At 44.4% G+C, this 16446-nt stretch overlaps 1 protein-coding gene across 18 annotated transcripts in view; it reads left to right on the top strand.

Annotated features, from left to right (window-relative positions):
* The window catches only part of ATP2B4 (ATPase plasma membrane Ca2+ transporting 4), a 164761-nt gene that overhangs the window by 34697 nt on the left and 113618 nt on the right, over window positions 1-16446 (top strand). The window contains exon 2 of one of the 18 annotated variants that reach the window (XM_083445525.1): window positions 11696-11884. The exons of 16 other annotated variants lie outside the window; for them this stretch is intronic. The gene's annotated coding sequence lies outside the window, so the exon portion shown is untranslated. The remainder of the gene's footprint in view (window positions 1-11695; window positions 11885-16446) is intronic. One more of the 18 variants, XM_083445524.1, reaches the window with a different exon arrangement.

Genomic DNA, 16446 nt, shown 5'->3' with positions numbered 1-16446 from the left:
GCAAAGATCCCTGCAATGCAGGAAACATTTGCCCAGCATGGGCTCGCACTCACAACCCTGAGATTAAGTATCTCATGCTCTGCCAACTGAGCTATCTGAGCAGATCATCTACCCTACCCATCCTTGTTCAGGAAGTGGCTCATGTTCATTGGGGTTCTAGTTCCTCCTCATCCTGACAGCCACAAGTGGAGCCATTTGCCAGCTACTCCCACCTTTCTAGTTAGAACACCATAGATTTCCCCCTAGGTTGGCAGATATCTTTAGTCTAGCAGGACAAGTAACCCTGCAGCCTCTGTTTGACACCAGGAACTCCTACAAAGACTTGAGATCAGCTTCTGTCTATTTATCTAGGTAGTATATAGCATGAAAAAATAAAACTAAGACCAAGAAAAGCCACAAAGCCTGGGGCAGAATTGCTCCATATTTATTTTTTGAACCAGTAAATGGCATCTTGTGCAGATCATGTGAGACATGGGAAAGATCTCAGGCTACTTAGTTACTTGTAAGGTTTGAGTGAAGGATGACAAGGAGGACAGACAGCAGAAGACTGGTCACACCCACACCATACCTTTAAAGTACATTTATCACACATTATTATTATTCTCCAAAGAATCCTGGGAACTGTAGTGTACTCCCCTACAGAGCTACAATTCCAGCTCCCTTAAACTACAGTTCCCACGATTCTTTGAGGAAAGACATGTGCTTTATACATATGGTGTGGATGTGACCTGTTTCACTCAGTAGGAATTTGGTTGGTGCGACTTGCCAACTGAATGTTTAAAAGGATAATTGGACATTGATTACTTCTAGGAAGGAAAACATTTCAAGTTTATGAGAGCAATTGCCAGGGAAACCTTTGATCAAGCAAAGCATTTCAGAGAAAGGGATATGGAACGGGTGCATTTTCCCAAGCAGAGCAAGTAGATCAGAAGAGAACAAAGGACTGTTTTCATTTGCATAAAGCAACAACACATAAAGCTATTTTTGACCATCTCCTTCTTTAAAATGCTTAAGTTGACCTTTCTTTTGAGGTATTGTACAACAGTTGCTCTAAAACAAGAGGGCATGGTGTGTGATGTGCAGTAGCAGTCAACAGGGTGGGGCTGTGGGCCTTACCATTGTTGCTGCAGCGTACTGGAAGAGGCGAGGCAGTGGGGAGGTTGACATGGTGCAAACCCAGTGGCGGAGCAAACCTGGCACTCCTGTTAGTGCAGTTGCACCATCCCAACCTCACTGCAATCTCCCTCCCAGTAAGCCACAGCCACGCTAGTGACAGGAGGTCAGGTAAGCTCTTCCGCCCCACCAGCCAATACTGGTGTGTGCTATACAGTATGTCATGGTTATGTATTTGATGTGTGCTAGGAAGCAAGACCAATGCATTGTTTGGTGGGGAATGTTGCATAGAAGCCTCTTGGTCCCTACAAGCTCTTGGCAGTTCATGTTCACCCAAAAGCAGCTTTTAAAAGTTTGTTTGATAGCACAGACCAGTTCATGGCCGAGAGCCAAGGGCCTGCAGTTTGATAATACTTCCAGGGTCCAGACAACTCTTGGCCACCACAGCAATTGCAGGGTCGCAGCTATTAGTGGGAGGAAATAACGCTGCCTATTTTAAGCTCCTAAGAGAGTTTCAAGATAGGAATCCCCTCACTCTGCTGCCAAAAATAACTTAATTGCTTTGCAGGCTGGCAATAGGCCTTCCACCACTATCCCTTGTCTTTCCTGCTCTTTACAGTTGGCCTCTTTGACCGTGTTTTTTCCTCTCGGTTTGCTCAGCTCTCTGTTTACGCCTATGCTGTGGTTCAGAGCAGAGTGCAAGCAGGTATCTTTTGAATTCTCTTCAGGTTGAGTTGCCTTGAGAGAGCTCCTCCAGTAGCTTTAAGGTCAGGTGCAACCCTCCATGGAATCGATAGAGTTGGAAGATACCTCAGGGATCATTAGTCCAACCCCCAGATGTTTTCAGACTCCCAGTTCCCATCAGCCCCAGCCCAATGGTCAGGGATGATGGGAGTTGTAGTCCAGCAGCATCCAGAGGGCTGCAGGTTCCCCGCCTGCTGGTTTAAGGGCCTCGTGTTTTTTTGGTCACCTATACAGTGGTACCTCGGGTTAAGTACTTAATTCATTCCGGAGGTCCGTTCTTAACCTGAAGCACCACTTTAGCTAATGGGGCCTCCTGCTGCCGCCGCGCCTCTGGAGCCCGATTTCTGTTCTTATCCTGAAGCAATGTTCTTAACCTGAAGCACTATTTCTGGGTTAGCAGAGTGTGTAACCTGAAGCGTATGTAACCTGAAGCGTATGTAACCCGAGGTACCACTGTATATGTGAAAGGGAGCAGTACAATGGTACCTCGGGCACAAACTTAATTCGTTCCAGAGGTCTGTTCTTAACCCAAAACCGTTCTTAACCTGAGGCACGCTTTTGCTAATGGGGCCTCCCACTGCCGCCGCACCACCGGCGCACGATTTCCGTTCTCATCCTGGGGCAAAGTTCTTAATCTGAGGTACTACTTCCGGGTTAGCGGAGTTTGTAATCCAAAACATTTGTAACCCGAGGTACCACTGTATGTTTTAGACGAGTAGTTGCCTTATCTCTCTGGCAAGTGTCTGCTGCGTGTTTGGAGAGGCACAGCTCCTTTTTTGTGTGCGTAAACAGCAACATGCAAGGTGTACAAAACAGATTCAGGCAGAAATCTTGTGTGCCCTTACTTGGAAGGAAATTCTATTGAACAAAGTGGGACTTCCTTGTGAGTCAACACGCATTGGGGTCAAACTTGAAGGGCCAAAAGTAGTTCCAAGTATGTTAGGCAAAACTGCATTCAAAGGGTAATCTGGAATGTGGAGTAACTACTTATGATTTCTCCCCTGAAAATGGCTAGCTAGATAAGGATTTTCTAGTCATTAATGCAGTTTGTAGCCAAAATACTTTTTTTTCTGGTGTAAAGCATGCCCTGTGAGCTGACTGAGAGAAAGTGGCAGTAAAAAATCTTGACACGATTCTCCATAGAGATGCCTCCAAAGTAGTTTTCACACTAAGGTTACTACAGGAATAGGATCGAGACTGAGGGTGATTTGTGTGAACTGCAAAAATGAAGGAGCTGTTGGGAAGCTTGAAGTATGGCTGTTTAAAGTGAGCTTTTTAGAGTTGCCATCTACTGAGAAAGCTGGAGTTTCAGTTTTGGAGTTATAGTGAAACTCCATCCAAGAATTCATTCTCTTCCCCCCGGGATTCTTGTTCTTGTTTTCCTTCTATGAATGTTCTTCTGTGAATTAATTTCTCCACTTTGAGGGATGCCCTGCAGGGTGAGTTCGCTTGCCAGACGTTAGCTGAGAGGTGTGGAGAAGCTTGAGTGAGATAATTAAACTAAAACTAAATGTATTTGGGAGTGTAGTACCGTTGCTAACTCAGATACAAACACCCATGCGAACCAGTTATAGAATCCATTGGAAATGTAATATATTGAACGGCCAGGGCCAGGTATGTTTTGCGCTTCCATTACATCCTCATACAAGCATGGAAGTCTATGGAGCGTCACTGTTTTTCTAGTCTCTAGTCCTTATGATTGTGAAGATCAGTTTGAAAATATTTTGGGCAGTACCCAGTGAAATTTCAAAAGCCAGAACAGGCTGAGCAGGATTCCAGTGATCACAAATGGAAGGTTCAGTTTTCTGCAGAGTTCCTGCCCGCCCTCCCAAAGATCAGGAGCAAAATAAATGTATGTGTGCGTTTCTGCGCATGTGCGTGTATGCAGTTACAAATTTCCTTCAGGCTAGAGCTATGGTGTTATTGTCACGTACCTTGGATTTATAATCACATACCATAGTCAGCCCTATGAATACCTGATTGAGAGGGTGAGAAGTTTGGGTCATGACGGTTGGCAGCAACTTTTCCATATCCATTTCTTGCCAGTACATGTGGATATCTCTCAGTTGGTTGGACGGGATGCCAGGACTGCTAGCATGCCAATGTTGAAGGGCAAAATGGTAAGATTAATAAGGGTGGAGTCTGAATGCAAGCAAAAGCCATCTGGCAGGAACTGGTTGTGGCCTGGGAAGGCAGACCTTCATTGATTTGTTTTTATCTGTGGCAGTAGTGTTTTGTTTAAGCAATTGTTTGCTTGCCATGTAGCTGTTAGCTTTCATGAGAGCATTTATGTGGAAGCTTCCAGGATACAAATCCAACAGGAAATCTAATAAATAACAAACCCTGAATCTGTGAGCAGAGTCGGGCTCCCAGTTTCGGGCTCCCAACAATCCAGTTTCTTTTGCTTGGATCTTACATGTAAAGAAGGACGAATCAGTTTTGTTTTTGGTACTGGACAGCTTTGCATGTGCCATTTCATAGAAGTCACTTCTATCTCACTTCCTCACCATTCTGCAATTTATTTTTTAAATTGAATAAAAAGCCACATTTTAATGTATGTGTTTTTGAGCGTTTAATCTTAAAATTCACTTTTTTTTTGTATCTCCTTTTATTTTCTTCCTTCTGAGCCAAGAGCTGTGCTTGGAGAAGTACAAAAACTGGACAATTTAGCTCCTTCCCTTCAATTAATCCAGGAAGTGCAAATCAGGTTAGTTAGTTTAAAAATGGTGACCAAATTTCAGGCATCCCTAGTATACAGGCAGATTTATCAATGGAGAAAAAACCCCATATAACATCTCAGTGAACCACAAAGGGCAGTAGTTGAGTGTGGTCCCAGGTTCCGTCCCTGCGATCTGCAGGCAGGGCTGAGGGAGACCCATCTGAAGCAGAGCCAATTCTGATCTAGGTTCCAGGCAGCTTGCACACAGGAATGCACACATCGTCCTATCTTCTGCTAGTGTGCCTGTACAGTGGAGGTATAGGGCTAACCAGAGGTGGCAGACTAGCTGGTTCAGAGAAATGTGTGGATTTGAAGTCTCAGAATGACAAGGGACTGTTGTGTATGTGTGCAAGAGTGGAATAAGGGAGGAGAAAACAGCAGAACAGTTGTGCGGTATCTCTTAGCCACTACAGTGGTACCTTGGTTTAAGAACAGTCCTGTTTACGAACTATTCAGTTTACGAACTGCAAAAATGGAAGTAGTGTTCCAGTTTGCAAACTTTACCTTCGTCTAAGAACGGAATTCGAACTGTGGAAGGGCACCGGCAGCAGGAGGCCTTGTTAGGGAAAGCACACCTTGGTTTAAGAATGGTTTCAGTTTAAGAATGGACTTCTGGAATAGATTAAGTTCATAAACTGAGGTACCACTGTAGTCTAAAAGCAGTTTTGGACCTAAAGGGCCTAAATAACTTCTAGACCAGGGTGAGGAACATTTTCCAACTTGAGGGCCACATTTGTTTGTCAGCAAAATTCCTGGGGCCATGTTTCAGTAGTGGATGGGGCCAGAGGGTTGCAGGTTCTTCCCTCCTTTTGGGAATTAGTAAACATTTGAAAAGAAAGTTACAGATCTCCAAATACGGAGGTGTTCTGCAACAGTAATCATTCCTAAACTTAAACTACACCCAAGAAACAGTTGCCTGGTCTGTTGAGAGTGGGTGGGAAATTCCTAGAAGCAGCAAGTGTCACCTTTGAATCTGTTATTTCCCCTGGTGACTTTGGAAACCCAGGGAAGGGTTTACCTACGGTAACTAAATTAATCCTGCCATGAGGAGATACCATGGGATGCCTGGATGAGGATTAATTTTTTCCCCAAGCTGAAAAACTGCTTCCCTGAGTTGTCAGTCCTCCCATGTATTTTTAATGTTTGTCCTCACAGGCGTCCTTTCCTCTGATTTGCTTGTGATAACTGGCTGGCAGGCACTGTGTGCCAGAAATCTCTCTTTGCTGCATCACTTGCATTCCCAGAGGGCAGATCCTCAGGATCTAGCTTCAAAAGGAGGAGAGGCTCTCTTCAAAACAATCCCATCCTCCCACCCTGTGAGCCAGTGGCATGCAAATAGCCCCACATGGAGGCTCAGCGGAAATTCTGTAGGGGACAACCCATCTGCCAAGCAGGGGGAATCTCTTAGCTTGCCGTGTGAGGATCCCTTTGGGAGAAGGAGGGAACACCTCTGTGTTTGACAGGATTCCATCTTTCTGCTCTAAAAGGAAGTAAAGGAAGTTTCCAGGCTGTGATTCCCCCGCCCCCCTTCTCTCTCTGCATGTGCTGAGTATAGGACTAGGAGACAGGGATTTCATAACAAACAGTAATAATTTCAGGGCTTGTGTCCAGGTTTCTAAATGCATTTCACGAAACTCTGGTGTCAAAGGTGCAGGACGGCTTCTATTACTGCTGATGCCCTGGCAAAATTTGTTTCCTTTTGGTTATATGCTTCAAAGAGCCTGGCACCCAACACTGGGATTATGTTTCACTATCAAGTGCTTGGTAGCCATGTAGGACCAAAATACAGTGGCATGCCAGGCTCAGAAGGTGTGTTCTCCTGAATATGAGCTGCTGGAAACTGCAAGAGGGGAGAGTGGTCTTGCTTGGGTCTGGCATGCGGGCATGCCATGGGCACCTGCTTCGCCACTAGGAGAACAGGGTCATGGACTAGGTAGGCCATTGGCCTGATCTTCTTTTGATTATCATGCAATACAACTCTGAGTGTGTGCAGGAGTTTTAAAGCAAAACATAAAGGTAAAGGTAAAGGGACCTCTGACCGTTAAATCCAGTTGCGGACGACTCTGGGGTTGTGGCGCTCATCTTGCTTTATTGGCCGAGGGAGCCGGCGTACAGCTTCCGGGTCATGTGGCCATCATGACTAAGCCACTTCTGGCAAACCAGAGCAGTGCATGGAAAATCCGTTTACCTTCTTGCCAGAGCGGTACCTATTTATCTACTTGCACTTTGAGGTGCTTTCGAACTGCTAGGTTGGCAGGAGCAGGGACAGAGCAACGGGAGCTCACCCCGTCACGGGGATTCGAACCACCAACCTTCTGATCTGCAAGCCCTAGGCTCTGTGGTTTAAACCACAGCGCCACCCGCGTCCCTTAAAGCAAAACATAGGTGAGTGGGAACAATTTCCTTGCCTATGTTTCCCTTCCCTTAGGCCCAATTCATTCCTGTGCAGCTCTGTGACAGGAAGCATCCCCCATCAGGAAGGAAGTCTTAGAACAATAAGAAGTTTCAGGGAGGAAATGCTGGCTGGCGGGCAGGGATTTTCCCACCATGCAATTAAATCCCCCATGCTGCATATGGATGCATCTCTTCTAGTTTTCAGTTATGGATATCTATGAATAAGGAAACACTTAAAAGGTTCCATATTGGGTTGAAACGCGTATTAGGGCAGACTCTTGAGTTCTCCAGGATCCTCATCAGGGTAGAAGGGTAAACAAAGCAAATGAGATGTGGGGGTGAGGAGATGAGAAGCAAAAATGCTGGCTGATGGTGCAGCAGTGGAGTCTGCATCTGGTCACAGTGTCAGGATGGAATGTGGGAGGAGATGGCAGACATTCAAATAAGGCTCTGTTAGGTGCTATGCAGGCTTCGGATTCCACCAAGGGCTTCTCTAAAGGACAAGGACAACTTACATTGTGATTGCGGTTATGATCCTTGTGCAGCATATTGACACCTGTCTGCAGGAAAGATCTGACCTGAGCCTATGTTTTATTTCAGAACCTTTCAAGCCAGATTGCAAACCATTTTTCAAAATCTGCTTGGTAACCTTCGCAAGCACACTGTAAACTGCAAGAGCTGGAGCACAACAGTTCCGTGTTGCCTTAACTAAAGAACTACCCTTCCCACCCCCATATTAAAGTTGCATAACTTTCCCTGAATCTCTGTGGCCTTGAACAGGTTTCTAAAACAGATACCAACTTCAGAAGGGAGGAGATGGCACCTGGACTTCTTCATTTGCCTTCCTTCAGTAACAAACCTTGTACTTTACTTTTGAAACATTGTGCAAATGCTAATCTTATCCTCCACCATTTTTGCACCTTGTTTGCTCTGGCACACCAAGCTGCATAGATGAGTCGGCATTTATATGCTCCTTATAACCATGTGGTCTCCAGGGTCTGGGCAGCAAATGTTGCTAGTTTGTAAGGGGGAGAGAGATACTTTCTTGGCTCCTGTGCATCTGAAAGACCCTTTGTGGTAGATTTTAAATCGAGCATCTCTTGTGATTCATTCAACCACAACAGTCTGGTCCCCACTGCCAAATCGTTTCTGACTTGGACCCATTCTACAGAGTTGTATTGCGTGATAATAAAAAAAGGGTTATATGTCAAAGCCTCTTCAAGTGTGCAGTCCTTGTCAACACCACCAGTGTTTATCTGCTTTTACTGGGATGTTGTCTTGTAGAAAGACGAAAAGATCTTGCCAAGTGATTTGGCTTTAGCTTTTTGTTAAATGGACAGTCTTGTGTGCCTGTGTCTGAACTATAGTTCCTTTCTCTGTCTGCCATTCCAAACATTTCCAGAGTGGTAGCCATGTTAACCTCTTTCAGCAAACACAACAAAGAGACTTGTGGGCTGGCACCTTAAAGGCAAATTCATGGTGGCATAAGCTTTCATGGACTCGGAGCCCCCTTTGTCGGACGCATTCCTACCCCTGCTGCATTTCTTTTTTGTTGTTGTTGCTCCTGGACTTTGGAATCCTGGTGTCACCTTGAACTCTCACACACTCACCATTCATTCATTCATTCATTCATTCCAGTTATTTATTAGTTTAGGGCCAGACCCTCACAAAGCACTGTATGGAGAAATAAAAATAATAGAACCTCTGACACAGCATGAAGCACTGAAGGAGTACAGACAAACCAATGCATGAAAGGTGTTGAATTAGGTCACCAAAATTCCTCTTAAGGAATTGTTAAGAAAGGCAATAGTGTGTTTTAAAGCTTTTTTGAATGCAAGAAGAAAAAAGTTAACTGCAAGAGCAGTTACCAGCCAGAAGATTCATTATACTGTAGTGTGCTTCCCAACCTAACCAATTTCAACAATGGACAAACAAGAAGGAACTCTGATGCATATCTTAAGATTATGGACAGGGTTGAATGGGGCAGGTGGTCCTTAAGGTAAATCAACTCATTGAGGGTCTCAGAAGATTCTTACTGTCAAGTAATTTGCTATCCCCCAGGTTTGCATTTCCTTATGTATTTTTTATTTTATTTATTTATTACATTTCTATACAGTCATACCTCGGGTTACAGATGCTTCAGTTTGCGTATTTTCAGGTTGCAGACCGCCGAAACCTGGAAGTACCGGAACAGGTTACTTCGGGTTTCAGCGGTCGCGCATGCGCAGAAGTGCCGAATCGCAATCTGTGCATGCACAGACGCGCTGCTGCGGGTTGCAGACATCCATCCTTCATGGATCATGTTTGCAACCCAAGCATCCATTGTACAGCCCTCCATCCGAAGACAACAGAGCGATTTACAACAAAGAAATACAAAAACCCACAATAACAAACAAAAAGAATAACCCTCAGTTTAAAAGGCCATGTATTATTTAATCAGCCAAAGGCCTGGGAGAGGAGGAATGTTATTGCCTGGCACCTAAAGATAAGTAATGAAGGCACCAGGAGGGCCTCCCTGAGCAGAGCATTCCACAAGTGGGGAGCCACCACGGAAAAGGCCCGTTCTTGTGTTGCTGCCCTCTGGACCTCTCTGGCACACAAAGAAGGGCCTCAGATGATGATTGCTGGGTCCAGGTTGGTTCATATGCAGAGAGATGGTCCTTGAGGTATTGCAGCCCTTAAGCTGTTTATAGGTCAAAACCTGAATTGGGTCCAGAAAAGAACTGACAGCCAGTGCAGTCTTTATCACGCTGAGTTCCATCTTGAACTAACTAACCTGCAGGATGGCTCTACCTCTTGAGACAGACTTCCTTTTTCAATCACAGGCTCCACCCAGCCAATGGTCATGGATAATGGAGTTTATAGTCCAGAATATCTGGGGCAGGGAGCAGGTTGGGGAAGACAAGCCTAAAACCTTCCCTGCATTGATTGCCAAGTCAAGAGTTGAACCAGATGGGTACTAGCTCAAAACTCAGCTCTATTCCATCCCCATTCTTAACCATTCTTGGTGACCACCGTAGAAAATGGACTTTAGTTCAGGATGCTAGGGCTAAATCATAGGTTGTCGTGCGGTAAAACAGAAGAGAAGTACGTAGCTAAGTTTTTCCTTTCCTCACAGTCACTTGCATGACTGCAGCGAACTCCTTGCAAAAGTACTCTCCCCTTCACCAATTAATTCTGCATGCTTGGGAAAGGAATCGGCTGAGGGTGGAGCCAGGGATAGAGGAACTAAACTGCCACTTTAAGGTCTTTCTAGAGTTGTTTTTAAGTGCGGGCAAGATGGGTGGGGTTCCTGATAATCTCATGGCCCTGCCCAGTTCAGCCTTAGATACACATGAAGTTTAGTCTGCTGAGATCCTAGTCAGGCCCTTAGGCTCGCTGCAGCTTTTCTGCTGGATGTAAAATTGTTAGGTTTACTCAACCTGCTGAGCTCTTTGTGTTCTGTCTTCAAGTGGAGCTGATTTTGTGTGTGTGTGTGTGTGTGTGTGTGTGTGTTTGCTTGCTTGCTTGCTTGCTTGCAGTGGGTGGGAGGAGGACAGTATTATTAGCCTGACTTCAGGGCGATGGAAAGAGTGAGTGCATCATACTTTTCCTCTGGGACAGAGAGAGAAAACCAAGGAACCGCTTGCCCAGAGTTGCTTGCATGAAATTTTGGGGAGGAACAATAGCTTCATGGTGAAGCCACATATATTGCCATATTTCCATGATCGAATCTCTAGCAGTTTCATATTTTCATATTTTTTTGTATGCCACCCTTCATCCAAAGATCTGAGTGTGGTTCACAGCATAAAAATACAAAATAAAAATATACAGTGGTACCTTGGGATGCGAACGGGATCCATTCCGGAGCCCTGCTCGTGTCCAGAAGCAAACGTAACTAGCAATGGCACGTCTGCTCACACGTGTGTCGCTTTTCACCATTTTTGTGCATGTGCGTGATGTCATTTTGAGCACCTGCGCATGCATGAGTGGCGAAGCCCGGAAGTAACGTGCTCTGTTACTTTCGGGTTGCCATGGAGCGCAACTCGAAAGCGCTCAACATGAAGCATATTCAGCCCGAGGTATGACTGTACATAATAAAAACAAGAACAAAAGCAGAGCAAACAAATTACCCCCCCCCCACACACACACTTCATCCCACAAGCATATTTAAAACAATATGTAATAAGACCTAGACAGCAGTTGCTGCCTTCCTGAGATCTTGGAGAACTACTTTCAATTAAGAGTAGATCAGCTTCTGCTAACCTGGTGCCTGCCAGATCTTTGGGGCTACAACTCCCAACAGCCGCACCCAGCTGAGATCTTGGAGAATTGCTGCCAGTTAACAGTAGACCATGTTTTTCCAACTCAGCTGGGGCTGATGGGAGTTGTAGTCCAAGACATCTGGAGAGCACCAGGTTCGTGAAAAGTAGGAATAGACAGCTCTGGACTAATAGATCAATGGGTAATTTGGGGACCAAATGTCACAACACAGAAGATCCATGATAAGGTCTCCTGATGTCTCCCCCAAACTTTAGAAGCAGTTGTGGGGACTCCGATTTTTATCAGAGCAGCCACACTGCGTGTGCACTGTGGACTGTACCTTTTCTTCATCCTAAATAGGGAAACAGGACCTTGTACAGTGGTGGATTTAAACTGGAGAAATGGTTCACATCGCCATTTATTTCCTGTACTTTTTGATTCTCCTTTTTAGACAGTTGACTTTATTTTTATCCTGCTTTTCAGACAATTGCCTCCCAGAGCAGCTCACATCAATAATAATCATAATAATAAAAAGAGGCAGCAAGAGAGAGAGAAGAGAGGCCCTGCCATCAGGCTTGCAAACTAAAAAGACAAGACACAGAACAGAAGGGGAGGAGAGCAGGCGAAAGTTAAGAGGAGGGAGAACAGTTCTTCAAGGCCAGATTAAAGTAGGTGAGTTTATAAGAGGACATTTATATCTGCTCCAGGCTAGGCCGATTTTACCTTGCATGTGTTCTCGCTTGAATAGCACCTGGTGCCTCTTGTACCTTTGCCCAAAGGAGATGATGGGACCAGGGTTTCTTTTCCACTGTGGTTCTGCAGCCTCCAGGGCAGTAGGCAGTAGGTGCAAAATTCCTTCCCCAAGAGACACCACTCTGATAATAATTAGAGCCTGCCACAGCTGCTTTTAAATGAAAGTGAAAACATCGGGAGACCCAGTCACGGAACGTACTGTAGCTCAGTCAGTCGAGCATGAGACTCTTAATCTACAAGTTGTGGGTTCAAGCCCCGTGTTGGGCAAAAGATCCCTGCATTGCAGGGGGCTGGATTATATGGCCCCATGGGTTCCTGTCCAGCTCCACAATTCCGTGGTTCTATGAGTAAAGCACCTGAAATTTCTAAACCATAGTTTATTTCAACTGTGGTTTAATGTGATGTATATACCAGAGTAGCAACTGCTGCTTGATTCCACCTGCCACTAACCTATCATTCTACACTTTCTCCCCCACTACATCAGTATTTTGAAGTCTATTGAAGATTCATTTGCTTACCTAGGTATTTGGAGAAGAGTGATTTGTTGTTTATAGTCCTGGATTTTTCACCTGCTATATATATTATATATAATTGTTTTTAAGCTTTTCATTTGTTTTAATGAACTGCATTTCTTATGCATTGACTTATCCCCTAAGCCTGCTGACCTAAAGCTCCTAGGCTAGTGTTGGTGCCTCCTTCTGATTATAATACACCCCCTACCCCCTTTAGGACCACTCCCCCCCCCCTTAGGGTTATCTCTCACATCAAAGATGGCTTGTGAGTGATGCAGCGCGAAGAATGCTTGCCTGAGATACAGGTTAGACTAGCTCTGCTGCTTCTGCCGTAAAGGGGTCTGTAATGTACCAAAATAGATCTTGGCTTCCTATCTGACCAGCCTGCTTGTAATTGATCAGTAGCAGGGTTTTTCACCTTAATTGTGGTTGGCTTCCTTACGATGAACATTTCTTTGGGCTGTTGCCCAGTGAGCAGCATCTTCATTGCAAAAGCAGCCTCCAGAGGCAAGGCTGGGAAAGCTCATTGGTGGCCATGGCCAGGAGCCGCAGCAAGAATTTCAGCAGATGAGCAAGCAAATGAATATTCTACTTTGTCTTCAAGGAAAACATTATAATGCATGATACGGATCTTGTTCCCTAAGAGCATGCTTTGCTCTTTCCTCCATACACAGTATAAGTTTCCCGGTTATGCAGCTGTTATATGTTGGGAGGCTAACAGAGCAATTCAAACTTTATTTTCACTGGACTGCCCAATGTGTGGGTGGGAGACTTCACCAGCAGAGCCCAGCAAAAAACCCTAAAAATGGGTGTTCCAAGGATGGGGAAGGGTTGGGGCTGAGCCAGCCTGAGATCCCCTGGATCCTAATCTGGTTATGGAATGGTTTGGGGCCCAATCATCCTCCCCACTTTCCTCTGAAGCATCTGGTGGGGAGTGGGGGGTTGAATTTTGTCCTAAGAAAGGGCCAAATGTATCATATCTGCATCTTCTTTGCCACTGTTGTTTCACAGCAGGTTGCATCTCGGCTGATGTAAGCAGTTGTTGTGTGTGCATCCCCTCCAAATAGAGTTTACATTCTGCACACAAATATAATTTCCTAGAGAGTCTACCTCTCCCAGTGTTAGGTTTGTTCAAAACTCCCATAACCAAACATTCTGCATATGCTATCTGTACTGGAGCACTGGCTGCTATTGTTATAAGACTTTGATTGCTTCTGCACAATACCTTTTCTCAGGAATTATTATCCAGATTATATCTCTGACAAATCGTTCCATTCCAGTGTTTTCAGTGTTGTGCTTTCATGTGATTTTATTTTTCTTGCTTTTACCATAGGCCTGATCTCTGTCAATTTTAGGGGGCAATAAAATGCAAGTGCTGTTGAAACTTTTAAGGGCTTCTATGCCTTTAATCAAAAGTTTCCTGTTGCAGGTTGACTTATTTCAGTGCTCTCTGTTCAGCCTAGCTGGTGGAGTCCTGATGAATTAGTGTCTAATTATTAATTTTATTTCATTATTGCTGCTTTTTCTTTTACAGCAAAATTGGGTTATTTCACCACAAAATACAAGGAAATTAAAGCAAATCAGTAATTAGTGCTTCACTTTTGTGGGAAATAGAAGGTGAATAATTAAGGGGCAATTACTAATCCCCCAACTAGTCCAAGGAAAGCAATAACATGAGCTTCACCTGCCACCTGGAAACTTTTAATTAACTTTGGAAAAGACCTTTTTCTGAGCATGACTTACTAGGGAGTAAGCATTAGAGAATGATATTGGCCAAGGGGAAAGGCATTTCTGGATAATAGTGGTATGTTACAGGCTCTTTAGAACCTCTCTTTTAATTCCTCTTCTAGCTAATTGCAGAAAAGCAGTGTTTCAACATTACCAACCAATGTAAATCCAATCTCCGTAGATAAGTTTAAAGCAAGAGAGAGAATTGTTATAATAATGTAATTATTGGGGGTTGTTGGATTCTGTGTGTAACAAAATTCAGCTTTCTGTCTGCTGTGGAAATATTTTTATAGTTAAGTTACCCCCATCGGTAGGTGAGTTAGAGTGTGAGTGAGCTGTCATCATCTTTGCACATTCTCAGCTCTTGATGTGTATCTTGTCTCTGTGTGGAGGCCTCTTTGAATATCCACTGTGCTTGCAAAACACCTCCACTCCAGACTTGCTGGACTGGGCTTCCAAATAGGAAAGCCTTTACTCACTGGTACCCCCTATAGTTTCTCTTTGTTTAGTTTCCCAACTGGTCTTAAAGGCTGATAAACAATGGGAAACGGAGGCAAGAATACGCGAAAGCATCTCCCTCATCTATCTGTTCACTCTCTCCACAAGGTCTACACCAGCCTCCTGCAACCTAGCACCTTCCAGATGTTTGGGCTGAAACTCCCATGGTGACTGGGACCAAATACCTAGACCGCACCAGGTTAGCAAAGGCTATCCTACCTTGCCCATTCCCTGAGTGGGGAGGGGGCAGCCAGGCTGCATCTCCAATTGAATTGTAGCAGAACAGCATCTCGTAAACCTTGAAAAGAGAGACATTTGGCAGGGCCTTTCTGATTTCTGCACATTCTTTCTCCAGCTTCTATGTATTTATATATTCTGTAATATGGAACACTTTTAAAAAGAAGCAAACCCAAATGATGCTTGTTGAAAACAGGCCTATGTGGGAAAGGGGGAACAAAATTATAAGGAATGCCCCTCCCCCAATGCTTTGGCAGAGGCAACAGCCACTAATTCACACAGCTGAATGGCAAGTCTCAGCCTGCATTATTTGTTTGTGTTGAGTATATATCCTCCTGCCCCAATTCATGCTTTTCTGCATTACCTCATTCAGGAGGCTGAGAGGATTATTTTGAATGCAATAACCCTCCAAAGGGCCCCAGAAATAAGCCATTGTGCAAACACAGATGGGAGGGAGGTTTCCGTTTCAGAAAATGTGCTGGGTGAAGACACGGATGTGTGTGTGTGTGTGTAAGTAAAAGGATAGGGAAGCGGTTTATACTTATGGCTGTGCAACAATGGCTTTGTCTTGGGTAATAGAGTTGGGAATGGAACCCCCATCTTCATCATTTCAGCCCAGCTCCTGTTTCTTTGGCTCATGTCCCTTGCCCGACGGACCTTCTGCATAGCATTGCACCTGAGCTGGTGCCAAATCATGGGTAGAATGGGAATAAATGTTGATTTGCTCTCAGAGTTTGGTTTACAAAATTAACCCTTCGGCCCTGCTTCCTTTGCAGTGCTGTCCCCAGTCTGTCTCTTAGTCCCAGCAGCGCTGAAGTCTCGAGAGTGAGGCTTTGGGTGATTTATGGCAGATACTTAGAAAGACATACCAATGCCATAGATGGAAAAGTTTCCCCTCACAACTTACCAGAAGGCTTCCCCAACTCCCTTGCACATGTTAACACACACACACACACACACACACACACACACACACGATTCTTCCTCTTTCCCTATGGTGCAGCTGCCAAAGGCAGAATACCTTAAGAAAAAGACTCTTAAAAAAGCTAGCAGTGATTCCCATAGAATAATCACGCAAGAGTTTGTTTTCTCTGCACCTGAATTTCAAATACAGCAGGTGGAATGCATTAGCATGCTTGCATTTTTATCTCTGTGTTGAAAAAGATTGACTTGGAATTGGGGAACAATTTGTGAATGCTGGAAACTTATTACAGATGAATTGTTGTTTTCCCCCCAGTACAGGATCATTTGAATTGATGAGCAGAATGTGGATTTGCATTTGTCTGTCCAGAAAATACTTGCAAATTCTGCTATAAAAAAATCAGATACTTGGTGGTTTATTTTTTAAAAAAATAAAATCATGTTCTGTTGGGACATGAAGATGTGTTATGGAAAAATTATGTTTGAGAAATAAAATTCCAAAATAGTCTTCTTTCTCATTGTGCAACATCTTGGCACAATGCAATGTTTTTCTCCCTCTCTTTTGTATGCATATCTGTGCTTCTC

The sequence above is a fragment of the Podarcis tiliguerta genome (assembly GCF_965153285.1).
Source record: "Podarcis tiliguerta genome assembly, chromosome: 6".
In the NCBI taxonomy this organism is placed as follows: Eukaryota; Metazoa; Chordata; class Lepidosauria; order Squamata; family Lacertidae; genus Podarcis; species Podarcis tiliguerta.
This window is presented reverse-complemented; position numbering and strand designations above follow the sequence as displayed.